Source organism: Rhodnius prolixus, unplaced genomic scaffold (assembly GCF_049639745.1).
Source record: "Rhodnius prolixus isolate KJV_2025 unplaced genomic scaffold, Rpr scaffold_7, whole genome shotgun sequence".
NCBI lineage: Eukaryota > Metazoa > Arthropoda > Insecta > Hemiptera > Reduviidae > Rhodnius > Rhodnius prolixus.
In genome coordinates, this window is record NW_027411582.1 from 10,156,920 (window position 1) to 10,172,076 (window position 15,157).

The 15,157-nt window shown below is 34.6% G+C and overlaps 1 protein-coding gene across 10 annotated transcripts in view; it reads left to right on the plus strand.

Annotated features, from left to right (window-relative positions):
- Positions 1–15,157, plus strand: part of baz (par-3 family cell polarity regulator) — a 144,146-nt gene that overhangs the window by 59,933 nt on the left and 69,056 nt on the right. For 4 of the 10 annotated variants that reach the window (XM_074113890.1, XM_074113895.1, XM_074113893.1 and 1 more), the window contains exon 1: positions 12,847–12,977. The exons of 2 other annotated variants lie outside the window; for them this stretch is intronic. The gene's annotated coding sequence lies outside the window, so the exon portion shown is untranslated. Of the gene's footprint in view, positions 1–12,846; positions 12,978–15,157 lie in introns of those variants that run through there. 4 more of the 10 variants (XM_074113891.1, XM_074113896.1, XM_074113894.1 and 1 more) reach the window with 1 other exon arrangement.

The following is a 15,157-nucleotide window of genomic DNA, read 5'->3' on the forward strand; positions in this document are numbered from 1 at the left end:
CTTCTGTTTATGTGACTCCAATCTATCCTAAGTATTCAGTTTAGCGTTAATACTACTGAGAAAATTTGATATATAAAATAAGTAAATCAGAATTTGAATTATTATTGGATCATTGCCATTAGCAGCATGATAGTGATAGTGATAGGGCGACGCTTATTATAACGGTACAGCACTTATTATAATAGGTTCGTACAGGCACAACTATGCGGAAATTAACCTGATATTCATGGCGACGGATGTATATAGTGTTGGATAATACGCATTCATAATATTAAGCATACCATTTTCAATTTATATTCGCTCAATATTTAATGTTGTAGTTAATTTAATGATTAATATTCTATTAATATCCATTTGATTTCTCTTTTATTTGATTTGACTCCCTTATTAATATCCACTTAATGAGAGAGAATAGTAAGATAGGGTTTTACAGAAGTAAATATGTATTTTTATTGCAAATCTTAGTGGTTTTCTGCCCCACTTTCTTTCTGTAAGAAGTGAATCCAAGCCATCTTCTAGCTAAGTTGCAGAGAGTTTGTAGCCTTCTGGAAATAGTAATCAAAACCTAGTAGATTGTCTGGAAGTCCAAACCTATTCATTTAGAAGTTAGTTTGAAATGCCTCATTGGAGAAGACATGTTTCATTTCTTGTTAGTTACAAAATTAACCGCTAGATCGCATATGTAGTGCTGTTTAGATTTGCACATTCAGCGAAGGTTATTGCTTTATTCTTTCAACTTATTGTTCTTGCTTTTTGAAAACTTATTTTTAAAAACAAAAAATCGCTGGTACCTATTGTTACATTTTTTAAACATGTATTAAGTTTTAAAGTGAAAGCCATTCGACTTGTCGGGCGGGTGATTTACACTAAATATACTTTTGGTGTGCTGTACATTTGGTGTAATTCGGGAAAGAACTTGTGCTATGGGTTAGATAATGGCGGCATTCAGCAGACAAGATCGCTCCCAAAGGGAGCGCTTTATTTCTCTGAACGCCCTGCTACTAATATAACCTAAACATAACCTTTTTTCGAATTAATATTGGCGAGGAATCGGTCCAATAAAAAACAACTCGTCTTTTAAATTAAAAAGTGCTAGGCCATTTCAAAATATGTTATTTATTAATCATATTTCAATTTTTTAACTTGTTATCAAAGAGAAAGAAGAGCACGCGATAGGTCACTTTTATGTATTTTTTCATCCCCATTTCTACTAAAAATATTGCCAAGGCAGTAAAGCTAGTATTTTTCTTAATATCGGGAAATAAGTAGTTTTCCGAGTGATTTTTCTAAGAAAAATCAAATGTTAAGAGCTTTAGATGTTCTCAAGCATACACGAAATGGCTAAAAAATAATTTTACATCTGTTACAAACAAGAAGGTTTAATAATTATTTGGTAATTTTGGGAGAGTTGCGTTTAATTACCAGAAAAATTTCAAAATTGTTTTTATAAATACACGTACTTTGCTAGCCGCTCCGTCGAAGTAGCATAGAAAATTTCCGCTCCATAAGATGGCGTCCGCTGCCACAACATGTTGTGAGAGCGATGCTAAAAGTGCGCCATTCAGCGGATAGTTCCGTAGCGCTCTTGTCTGCTGAATGCGCCCAATGTTACAGAGCAGTGCTCTAAAAGTACCGCCTGAGTATGCAGGTAATAGTTTTACGCGAATTTGGAATTTGAAGTAAATTTATGACGTAGCACTTAGAGAAATATATTGAAAGATAATTTGAATTCTTATTGAATATTTTATTTTTCTAATTATCTTAAAAGTGGACTCCAGCTTGGAGTCAATCGCTCAAAATAATCAATCGATTTTATTTGAAAAAAAACAACGTAATTGCCCAATTTGATGTTGGCACTTCATCTGGCGGACAGAAGTAGAGAAATTAAATTTTACTAAGTACTGTGAAGGAGTGAGTCACACTCCTAGGTGTTTTTTTTTCCTTTTTAATTATAATATCAGGTATTATTTTCTCCATCATTCATTTGTTCCCACTTATTCTTCCACCTGGTCCATGGTCTTCATATTATAACAGTTACAAAACCTCAACTAACGGACAATACTCCTCTCTACAATAATACTATTCCCCCCTTGCTTTGCCGGTCTGTTGTGGTAGACCGGGACGTATTGATGGCCAAATTAATCCAGGAAATTGCATTTTACTTCCTGTCAGTGGATAGTGGATATTGAAAGAAACTTCTTTTTCTTTTTTATTTAATAATCCAATTGGTTTTGGGATATTGCTTTGATGTTTCGTACTTTATGCCGCCATCACTTCTTTGACAGTATTTCAATAAATCAAAAGTTTCAATTTATATCTGAAGTTTGTTCAGTTAAATAATATCCGTGTTTGTAGTATGATAGTTATGCATTTATGCATTTCTAATTGGTATATAATAACAGAACTATTGATTTTAATTAATTTGCATAATTATAAGAAATTCTTTGCAGTTATAAATGCAAATAGGTTTTTATACAGTTGAGTGTTAAAGGAATTGATTTTAAATCTGTATTATTTTTTTTTACATGTACGTCAATATTCATTAGCCATGTTAGCCTTTGATGAAGGTTAAAGAAGGTTATATAAGCTTAACTCCGTATAATTGGTTGTGCTAGTAAATAATTATTTTATGTTTTACTTTCGCTAGCCATTCTTGGTGAGAGCTAGAACGGTTTTCTTGCAAAATAAAGTCTACTTACTTACACATATAATAATGGATATGTCCACGTTATGTGGTAGAAAGGAAACGAATGTTTGACGACATATACAGGTATTTAGATGCACCATTTCGCTACGAAGACGTAATATTCTCCACCAACATCTATGTGCTTAAATCTATAGCAGAGCTAGCAGTGAAATATGGAATGTATTTAAAAGTTATAGAATGAATGCTAGAAAATGATTAGAGAAGGATTACGTGATTTTAATTTCGGTTAAGCTATAAGGATGGCAGGAGCACAGAGTGTTGCTCCATCCATTAGCAGTAGTTTATGTAAATAGCGGTATATAGTAGAGGGATGAATGTGTGAAGCGAATGTATTTATAAGTAAGAATGGAGAGTGAGTGATATTCTAGTGATAAGCACCTAGACGATGCTGGCTGTATGGCGGAAGCCAATGCCAAAAAAAAAAGGCAAAACAAAAGAAGTCTACTTTGAGTTTTAATGCTTGGGATTGATACCCAAAAGACTCAAAAAGTTTTTTTCTTTTAATTAATTAACTATTCGGCTCTGCAAGGCCGACGCTCTTTACTCAACTTGGTAACAGTTTTGGATAAAGAGATCCATCTTTGCGATCTGAACTCTTCTCAAGGTAGCCTCTCAATTATTTACATGCTATTATGTACTGTGAGGTCGAATGGAAAATTACGGTCTCATTTCATTCTAAACACCTTTACCTTGCATTCAATAATTTGAACAATAATAAGATTTCCCCGAAATTCACTTGAATGAGTTCTTTTTGGAGAGCTCCACAAGTGAATAGTGAATATTTTAGTTTTAGAAAAACTGGAACATACGGGATATAATGGGGACCGTTCAGATCTTTCTTTTATTACTAACCGCCGACACATCTCCTTCTCCTTACATCAACAATTATTGATGACTATGCAACAACCCAATGTGATTTCCATCATAGTTGTAAACATTTCTAGGAACATTAACCTTTTAGTATACTTAGAGACAGGAAGTTCTTAGGGTCTTTCTATTTTTTTTTTGACCATCAAAAAAAGAAGATAGGAAATCTGTTTTAATGAAACAGAACTGACGTAGCAAAAAATTTTTTTCATTTTTCCTATTACGTCTTTGTATCTTTTTGTGAGTCGGTCTGCGGTTATTCATTCTTCAAAAGAAAGTTAATGTGTTTTTGAGTATATTGCAGACTATTGCGTTTTCTTGTTGCACTTTGTTCCTGGAGTTCAAAAATAATTCAATCATCTTTTGCTAGCGGTTTGATGTTGTAATTTTTGTTTTTATTATTTTAAAACAAGTAAAACAGCCGAAGTTTCTAAAACCTTCACGTTTCTTACGAGGGTCGTTTGAAAAGTCCGTGCAAAAATAAAAACTACTTAATTTTCTGGGGTAAACCTTTTTTATTTTTCAACATAGTCTCCTTTTAGGCTTATACACTTCGTCCAACGCTGCTCTAGTTTGTTGATCCCTTCCGAATAATAGGATTTGTCCAAGTCTGAAAAATAGCCATTCGTTTCTGCAATCACCTACTCGTTTGAATAAAATCTTTTTCCCGCCAGCCATTTCTTCATATTGGGGAACAAATAGTAGTCCGAGGGAACCAAGTCTGGAGAATAGGGGGGGATGTGAAACGAGTTGGAACCCTATTTCCATTAATTTTGCGACCACAACTGCTGAGGTGTGAGCTGGTGCGTTGTCGTGATGGAAAAGGACTTTTTATGGACCAATCGTGGGCGTTTTTCTTGCAGCTCGGTTTTCAAACGGTCCAATAACGATGAATAATATGCACCTGTAATACTTTTACCCTTTTCCAGATAGTCGATGAGGATTATTCCTTGCGAATTCCAAAAGACAGTCGCCATAATCTTTCCGACCGAAGGAACGGTCTTCGCCTTTTTTGGCGCAGATTCCCCCTTGGTAACCCATTGTTTAGATTGTTCTTTGGTCTCAGGAATGTAGTGATGTATCCATGTTTCATCCACAGTGACGAAACGACGCTTAAAGTCCTGCGGATTCTTCTGGAACAGCTGCAAACCGTTCTTGCAACACTTCACACGATTTCGTTTTTGGTCAAGCGTGAGCAATCGCGGCACCCATCTTGCGGATAGCTTTGTCATGTCCAAATGTTGATGCAAAATATTATGTACCCGTTCATTCGAGATGCCCACAACACTAGCAATCTCACGCACCTTCACTCTACTGTCATCCATCACCATATCATGGATTTTATCAATGATTTCTGGAGTAGTAACCTCAACAGGGCATCCAGAACGTTCAGCGTCACTTGTGCCTATATGGCCACTCCGAAAATTTTGAAACCACTTATAAACTGTTCTAATTGAAGGTGCAGAGTCACCATAATGTTTATCAAGCTTCTCTTTAGTCTCCTGAGGCGTTTTGCCTTTCATAAAGTAGTGTTTAATCAACACACGAAATTCTTTTTCGTCCATTTTTTGAAAATCACTCGACTTCCTCGATTCAAACGAATGCCAAACACAAAGAAATAGACCGATCTGGCTGAAACTTGGTGTGTGTTCTTCCAAGAGATGCTACTAACTAAACATATCCTCGATACGCGCCAGTAGTGCTATCTCTCTGACTTTGCACGGACTTTTCAAACGACCCTCGTACATGTGTAGTTATTAACCACTCAGGACTTATTCAGGAAGCAAATGATTGCGGTTCATCTAATCATTTTTCAGTCCTTCGAAAAATAACCAATACGCTGTAGCCATACTTTGTTGAAATTCTCCCTTTGTCCACTACCTATTATAGATCCCGCTAGGAAAAATTACACGGCCTCATATCTGTCCGCATTTTGTTGCACTTTTCTCTTTCGCTCAATAAATTTTGGCGCCAAATCCCTCTAACGGAAGTGCCACACTATTAAATTGGATTTATCACTTTTTTTGAATAAATATTCCCCTAAAATCGCTCGTAGATATTTTTTTTAAAATCATATATTCCTCAAATTTCTAACTTTTATTGAAAACATTTTTATTTGAAATCTCTTCCAGAATCTGAATAATATCTCCAAAACCAGACCAATTTTTACAATATATTTTTTTGGATGTTTCGAAGCGTGAATAAACCCTTGTTACAATTTCGTTATTTCCTTTTAAATAATAAATTCTAATCTAAAATGACTTTTTGAAACTTTACTGATAATAAAAAGAATTTTATGATACTTTTAAAAGTTTTTTTTTACTTTAGAAAATCGCCCCTAAAACTTATAACACTTAGCTTTGGGATTGCTGTAGAGGTGAAATGGGATTTTGTGGGAAATGTACAAATGGGATGAAGTGTCATTTAAATATTTAATTTACCCAATTAATAACTGTAGAATATTAGAAGCATTAAAAATGTTTTTAAAAATTCGGAATTTACAAAATTTAAGAATTGTAAGAATCTTTAAAGTGTTCTTGTGTTAATTACTTTCTCTTACTGATTGTTGTTATTATTGTTGTTGTTGTGGGTTTAAATAAATGCCATGGAGTCAAGTGTATGTTGTCATCTCTCAATTTTCTTTGTATAAAACCTGTTGTTGTAGGTGGATCAACTGATAACCGTTTATAAATCCTAATATTTAATTATTTAGAAAATAAAAATAAATATGCGTAGCTTTGCTAATCCGAATTTATTACCTAATATTGAATTAAGTCAAAACAGTTTGGGTGGGCGCCTGTTGAAATTATTTCCACTTAATTATTTACAACGTGTAAACAAAATGTTTAAATTGTTATCTTTGCTAAATTAGTTTGCGTAAACGTTATATTATCCCATTATTAGATTTTATTTTTCTATAAATAAACATTCCCTTAATTTACTAGTAAGAAAAATGTATTTTGATCGTGTTAAATTGGACCGGAAATAGAAGTTTTGATGCATAATGAGTATGAAATTTGGTCTTTTATTTTAACGAGTGTGTGGAACGGGATTAGCTTAGCTGAGTGGTTAACGAATACTGGTTGCCGTCGCGGAGGTCACAGGTTCGAATCCAGCTGCTGGCCCTTTAGATTTTCTCTTCCTAGGAGCTTTAAATAGAATAAAATAAAATTACGATTAAGTAAAAGTTAAGTAATGCCTACGTTTTCAGGCGGGCTTTAGGTCCAACTATCAATGCTACCGGATGCGACTAGCGTGCATACTTTATGACAAAGTTCTTATATTAAGCATTAAATAAAATCGAAGGTCTATACCGGAAATCGGAACCTATTACCACTATACATATTTTTGCTTTGCAGCGGGCGGGTGTTGGTCTAGTGGTCAAGAGCGTGGCTTCGTGAGTGTTAGATCGCTAGTTCGAATCCCGAGTATGACTACTTTTTATTTGTTAGAAAAAAAATTGTTTATAGTAACACATAATTGGTAGTTGGACGTTAAATCTCGACTGAAAAAATTAGGCGATTACTTTACTTTATTTGTTTTGCAGATCTTGCGTCTAATCTCTCGGCTACCCTGGCGGAGAGAATTTGAAAATAAATTTATATAGCTAGAGAAGTAATTACAACACTCCGATCATGATTAGACCCTGAGGGTCCGATAAGTCAAAGTGTTGCCTAAGGTCGATTTATGGCTTAGCCAACAGTGAAAAAATCTCTAGCTGTTTGATTAAAGACAAACTCGAGTCGCATAATACAAGAAAAGTAACGAACTTGTGGTTAGAAGTAGAAATAGAATTAGATTTCTAGTCTGGGAAGCTTGTCTACTTAAATATTGGGCTGAGTTAGATCATTACGCATCATCTTGCACTGGGTATGGGGGAAGACACATTCTAAAGCACCATTAACAGCCCTTGAAGATGTAAAGTCTAAAAGAGGTCAGGTGTACAATAAAAGTAAAGTAATTCCTAGTTTTTCAGGAAGGCTTTACGCCCAACTACACAATTAGGTGTGTCGTGGACGGAGGCGACTAACAAACATACTTTACTGTAAATTTCTTTTATTAACCATTAAATAAAATCCAAGGCCTAAGACCGGAAATAGAACCCAGTACCACAATACATATTAGCTTCGCTGGTCTCGCCTCTAACCGCTCGGCTATCGTGGCGCCTTATGTGTATACAATAAATATGCACGCTTTGTCGGATAAAATCAAAGAAATTTACTCATCACTGTTGGACCTAAACCACATTTTGAAGTAAACTTTTGAAGTATAATTTTTGAGGTCAACTAATTTTTTAAATAAAATTATGGGCTTCAAGATGATGTTTGCAGTAAGAGACAGTCTTCAGAGTCTCGCCTTTTGAGGCAGGTTCTGCTCTTTTAATATTAGGCAGATTCTTCACCTGATTAGAACTGTAGCTTAATATGGCGTGTTTAATGACAATTAACACTAGTACACAAGGTTAAAAACGTGTATGCCAAGTAATATTGACAATATTTCTTTCTTATACAAGTGATGTTAACTTTCTTATTTTGAAGAGTGTCCTTGATGATCAGTGTTGAGGAACAGACTGGCTGTAACACTAGACTAGAAAACTTGGAAATGATTACTCAGTAGTTTCATTTTATGTGGAGTTTCTTTTGAGACACTTTCTGCCATTGATATTGCCTTTCATTTTATTCCATTGTCTTAGTTTTATTGTCATTAAGGCCCACTCATTAATTAGTAATCAACCAAACTGTTCAATGAAAATATCATTCAGTTAAGAAACAAATCTTTCTGTTTTTCTTCTTCAAAAAAACGTATGTTCCTCATTAAAACCGAATATAACACAAGTCTGCACTTCTAAAACATGAATGAACTTTTCAAATCCATTCATGTTTCATTTATTACTGCTCAAGACAATTGATTAAGTAATTCATGTCATTTTCCTTATCCTTAGTGAATTGTTTTGTATTTTGCAATAATTCTCTTGTCACACTGAAGAAAATTATAATTTTCTTGTATAATTTTCTTTTTAATCTAACTTTGTATCTTCCAGTATTCCATTTTTGGCCTGTTTGTGAGGTATAATAACAGAATCTTAGTCAAGGACTTACTGTAATGTATTGTTTGGCGTGTGAATGTAATTTTACTTGATTCAATTTTGCTGTAACTAGGTTTGTTTAGCCTTGGAGGTTTTTTTTTGTTTCAAGAATACATTTCGGAGGAGTTTTGTTCTAAAGAATTTTTTTAACTGCAAGAACTGACCAACCTATGATAGTAAATCTGATTATTAAACTAAGGATTTAATATTGGCGAGGAATTGGTCAAATTAATGCTGCTCGAAAATCGAGACTGGAATCGAGACCGAGATCGAGACGAGACACTTGTCATACGAGACCGAGGCGAGATTTGCATAAAGTCTCGCCTCGTCTCGGTCTTGTGCAGCACTAGGTCAAATAAAACAACTAGTCTTTTTGCCAACGTTTCGACAAATATATTGTCCTCTTCAGGGCCTGGATATTACAAATACGAGGTGTGTTCAAAAAGTAACGGGAATTTTTAAATTTCGCGGGTTTGGAGAGTCTGATTGTAAAATTTTTTTTTTATTATGTTGGTACACATGCCCCTGAAGTACGATAAAATTTTCAGTAATATTCATTGTTTACTTCTTAAGTGGCAGCCGTTAAGGTTAGACGTGTTTTTCGAGCTTGGCGATTTTTGTTTGTTAAAAAAAATGGATCAAAGAATTTGTATTAAATTTTGCGTAAAAAATGAAATAAAGTGTAATAAAGTGTGTGAAATGTTAATAAAGGCATATGGTGAGTCTGCTATGAGTAAAACAAGGATTTACGAGTGGTATAAGCGTTTCCAAGATGACCGCGAAAACGAACGACCTGGACGTCCAAGCACATCAACAACCGATGAAAACGTGAAAAAAGTGAAAGAAATGGTTATGAACGCTCGCCGAATCACAATCAGAGAAGTCGCTGATGATGTTGCCATATCAATTGGCTCATGCCATGAAATTTTTTCGGATGTTTTGGGTATGAAACGTGTGGCAGCAAAATTTGTTCCAAAATTGTTGAATTTCGAACAAAAACAGCGGAGAATGGAAGTTGCTCAAGAGTCACTCAATGAAGTCGACAACGATGCAGATCTACTGAAACGTGTTATAACAGGTGACGAAACATGGGTTTACGGATATGATGTCGAAACTAAGGCTCAATCGTCCCAGTGGAGGCATTCTGGATCGCCAAGACCGAAAAAGGCTCGACCAGTGCGGTCGAATGTGAAGGTTATGCTCACTGTGTTCTTCGATTTTAATGGCATAGTGCATCATGAATTCTTGCCACAAGGTCAAACAATCAGTAAGGAGTACTACCTACAAGTTCAACGCCGTTTGCGTGAAGCAATCCGAAAAAAACGCCCGGATTTGTGGCAAAACAATTCATGGATTTTGCACCACGATAATGCACCTGCTCACACTTCATTGCTTGTTCGTGAATTTTTGGCCAAAAACAAAACTTTAACGATGCCCCAGCCTCCATATTCGCCAGACATGGCTCCATGTGACTTTTTTCTATTTCCAAACATAAAGAGAACATTAAAAGGCCGTCGTTTTACAAGCATAGATGACATTAAAAGCGAATCGCTGAAAGAGCTGAAAGCTATCACAAAGATCGAGTTTCAGAAGTGTTTCGAGGATTGGAAAAAGCGCTGGCACAAGTGTATTGTATGCGAAGGGGACTACTTTGAAGGCGACAATATTAATGTAGATGAATAAATAAATATTTTTTTCAAAAAACGAAAATTCCCGTTACTTTTTGAACACATCTCGTACAAAAATATAAACAATTTAGAGAATCAGTAACATATAATAGGAAATCAGTAATATAAAAATAAAAATAAATAAAATAAAACACAATAAATTCTTTATAATTATTGATACTTACGTGGCTATGCGGGTTACGTGCGAGGTAGCACGTAAGTATCAATAATTATAAAGAATTTATTGTGTTTTATTTTATTTATTTTTATTTTTATATTACTGATTTCCTATTATATGTTACTGATTCTCTAAATTGTTTATATTTTTGTATTTGTAATATCCAGGCCCTGAAGAAGAGAATATATTGGTCGAAACGTTGGCCTATTTTGAATCCTTAGTTCAATAATTTACGGTCACGAAACCTAGATATTCATATCTGTTTTTTTTTTTTTGGTAAGGTTTATTTATTTTGTAGAAATAGAACGGTTTATTTTTCTGATGCAAGTGTATTGTGAGAAAAGGAAATATAGTTGAAATCAAAATTCTCTGCCTAAATTTATTATTTAAACTCTGATAATGGATGAAAATGTGAATCCGATCAGGTAACAGATAAATTCAGCCCCCCTTTTTTTTTGGTTGAGAGGGGGGTTAATTTGGTCAACATTTTAGAGGAGATTTTAACGTTTGGTTGTTACGTATACGATTTATATTTTGGTCTTGGTTACTGTTTCTACCAGAGACTTCTACATCTGATAGTAAAACATTTTAGAATTTAAATTAATACCTACCTGCCATCTTCTCTGGTGCAAGATGGCGCAATAAGATTTTGGTCAAAATCGATCAACATGAAAGGAAGTATCTCTCTTTACTTATTAGATTTTCATGTTTTGGATGTTTTTTATTTTTTCTCGAAAACCTCCGTTCTCTAACGGTTTCTCTTTGAACTCGATGTAGTGGTTATATAGCTTTAATTCGAGACCTGCGAAGCTAATATGTATTGTGGTATTGGGTTCGATTCCCCGGTCATAGGCATTGGATTTTTATTTAATGGTTAATAAAAGAAATTTACAGTAAAGTATGTTTGCTAGTCGGCTCTGTCCACGACACCTAATTTGGTAGTTGGACGTCAAGTCCCGCCTGAAAAGATAGGCGATTACTTTACTTTACAGCTTTAATTCGAAACTTTCTTCCATGATAATTGCATTAGATTAGATTAGCCTCAAGGCCTACGCCACTGCGACCCCTTTGGATCTATTGTGGCTCCCCTCACTTTAAAGCTCATCCTCCAGACCTGTCCTTTTAATCAGACTCTTAATGCTGGAAAGTGACTCTTGGGGAAAGCTCACAGTCCTCGGTTTTTCCTCCCCGAGAAGTAACATCGTTTAGTCACACGAGCCCCTCACACTGACACAACACGTGCAGTGCCGTTTTGATAATTGCATTAAAAGCTCTTCTTTTTTTTTTTGGAAGCGAGAGCTAAAAGATTTTGGTAAACTTTATTGAACTACTACAATGTTTTGGGGGCCAAAATGCCTGGATAATGCTAAAATGGTTTGAGATTAATTTTTACCTTGTATACAATTAATAACCTGCTGAATAGTGCTGAACGATATTTATAACCATTATTGGCTAATAACCTTCACATTTCTTGTTAATGTGAGGCCATAAATTACTTAGGACCACCCTCCACTGTTATTAGGACAGTTTCCAAGTATCTGTAGCGAAAAATTAGATCTGGATATGGTTTTCAAGTGACATAATTTATTCTCTTCCGGGCTACCACATTTGACATATTGTTTTTTATGTGGACCTTCCTTTTCTTGAACGGCGGGGGAATGAATTAGGGTTGGGTCATAGCATCATGCGAGCAAACTTCCTTCTGTTTCCAAGGGGTGATGGATCCCATACCACACGCATACCTCTTCTTCATATGTGCACAAATAACCTAACATATGTGCGTATTGTGCTGGAAGAATGTGGGCCTCCCATTATAGCTTGTTAATGTAACTGCTAACAAAACATGTGTTACTCCATTTCCTAAAGACCTCCCTAGTTGGTGGAAAAAAATGTGTAGGGGGTGTTATTTGGCTGTAAACGCAGGTTCAAATAGTTTTTAATGATGGAGTAACTAGATGGTAGGCCCTGAATTTTGCATTCACCGGGCAAGAGATCTATCTCGAGATTATCAGGTGGTGGCCATGATCTTAGGGATCTAGTAGCGATGAATATTATCAAACTTAATTTTAAAAAAAGAGTAACAGAGACGAATTAAATCAATCATTTAGTGAAAACATTTTCCAACCCAGGGGGATCTCAAAAACTTCAATTCCCGGCGAGAAAAACCTTAAAATTTAAAAAATGTTGGAAAATTGAAAATTCCTTTTCTCCCCCCCCCCCCCATAGAATAAAAGAAAGCAAAAAAAAATACGTGACATTTGTTCAGCGCGCTCTAGCAGCCTTTCTAAAAAGTACTTATATACCTCCCCACCATGCACCTTTTACAGCCTGCATACTCTTGTTATCATCCTCGATTCAGTAACGTTTCGTTCAGCCAGTGGTGTCGTTCAGGTGTCCTCTAGTGTCCTGTGTTAATTTATTTGTTTTTAGTATATTATTAATTTTTTTTTTAATTAAATTTAATAAAAACAGGTTGGTTCATTTTTTTTTCTTAAGTACGTAAATTAAGTATTCAAATTATTTTTCTGTTAAGTCTTCTGAAGTTTTCTTAGTTAACGTTATTTTTATTTTTTAATGTTATCATTTGATGTCCTGTTGAAATTAATATTCTATTTTTATTAATTATATCTATTTAAAAATAATTTTTTAATTAACTTTTAAAGAATATTTATAGAATGCTGGAAAAGATATAATTAAGACCTTTTCCAAGCAACATATTGTGGCTGAAAGTGAATGTTTACCTAAATAGGTTGCCTATTATTACAGGTCTTATCGATTATTTATTGTATACTATCTTAAATCCTAGAATATTTTGGCGGATGTAATTTTTTTTTTTATTATTATTAAAAATTCGAAAAATAAAGAATCCGGTAGTAAACCTTCCATGACTTCCTGTACCGACTGTTCTAAAGATTCATACTGTCTCTCTTTTTCAACTCGCAAATTTTTTGGTAGAAACATATTTAGACGTCAGTTTGCAAAAACCTGTCACATTAGACTTGAAAATTTCCTGCGATCTACCTTGTAGGTAGAGAATGCTGCGATGAACTGTTGGAATGTCTACGTCGAAGTGCTTGATTCTTGCGTTTTGATGGAAGACGAGATTTATAGCGAAAGTTAAGCTTAAGAACCTCGCTCCTAGACTATCAACTGGAAGTAGAGGAACGATCTAAGAAACTTAATGGCGGTGATTTAGTGCTGAACAATCAGCCGTTGCTGCTCGTTTTTTATTTTGATGATCATGAAGGTATTACCTTGTCCAACAGCCTATCGAATCTGCAGCGCACTACCCTGAGGAATGGGCCGTGCTATGTACCAAAGATCCTGGGAATAGATGCTATATGAACCTGTCTACGTCATAGTTGACAATATACTGTTCAATCGGGTACCCAATTTGAAAAAAAAAATTATACTAAAATACGCCTAAAAATACAGTTAACTGAGTAAATTTTTCAAAAACGAGTACAAGTCGTTGAACTATTTTAGCACGCTATCGAGTGAACCTAGTTCATAGATAGATGATTGATTGAGCCACTTTTAGAATAATCTCAAAATACTTGAAAAGATTGATTCAGTTACAATTTTGATGGATCGATTTTTACCAGAATCTTATTTTAAAGAAGAGAGAGAGAGAGAGATACTTGCTCTCACAATTAATTTATTTGTTGAAAGTGGAAAATCTTTGGTTGAGTTTGAATCATATTGAATTAATTCTCGAAATCTCCTTGCAACAAAGTCTCATTCATGAAAATCTAATAAATGATGACATAACTCATCCATTGATTTCGTTTGTTGATTTAAAACATTTCAATTTAACGAATTAAAGGCTCAACAGGTAGATGATCCCCATAAGCCTTGTTTTTGCGGTCTTTGTACAAGGTTACTGTTTACGCATTCCAAAATACCAACAGTGATAAGATACATATAAACTCTTCTTAGTCGGAAGGAAATGTAAAGAATTTGGGCTTAATGGAAGGCTCAACTAAATTTCGTGATAAAGAATCGATAATCTTGATTGCCTATTTAACAGGGTATTATTTTTTTATTAAATTTAAATGTAAATCAATGATTTTTCGATATTGTCGGCTTCATGGAAATGATAAAGCAGTTTTTCCAGTGATAGGGAAAAACTCTTCTAAAGACTAGACAACCCTCTACTAGTTCATCAAATTCACATTTTTGGTTATAAATTTCTGAAAAAGGAGAAAAATTATTGCCATTTTCAGGCTTTTTTTTGCAAAGTTTTTGACCCAGGGGACTAGGTCTTCTTCCAGGACTTAAGCTTAGTAAAAATATTATATTTTTAACATTTCTAACATCAAAGATTGATGTTTCTACTGTTCTGATTGTTTAAACGCTGAACAATATTCCACAATCTACGATTTCTCAGTTTCATAAAACATAATTACCATATTTCAAAAATCTTTTTCTCTTCGTTTAAACCCAAATATTGGATCAACTTTATCTCCAATTTTCTTTCGAGCTTAATCTTTGATGTTTCCATCAAGAAAACTAGCGATTATATCTGCCACTGCTACATCTATTTATTGAACAATTTTTTTCCCTTGAAAATTGATTTTTCATGGGTTCTTCCTTCCTCTTGAGAAATGCCGTTAGAGATAAAAAGTAGCGCTACAAGACGATTTCTCCAT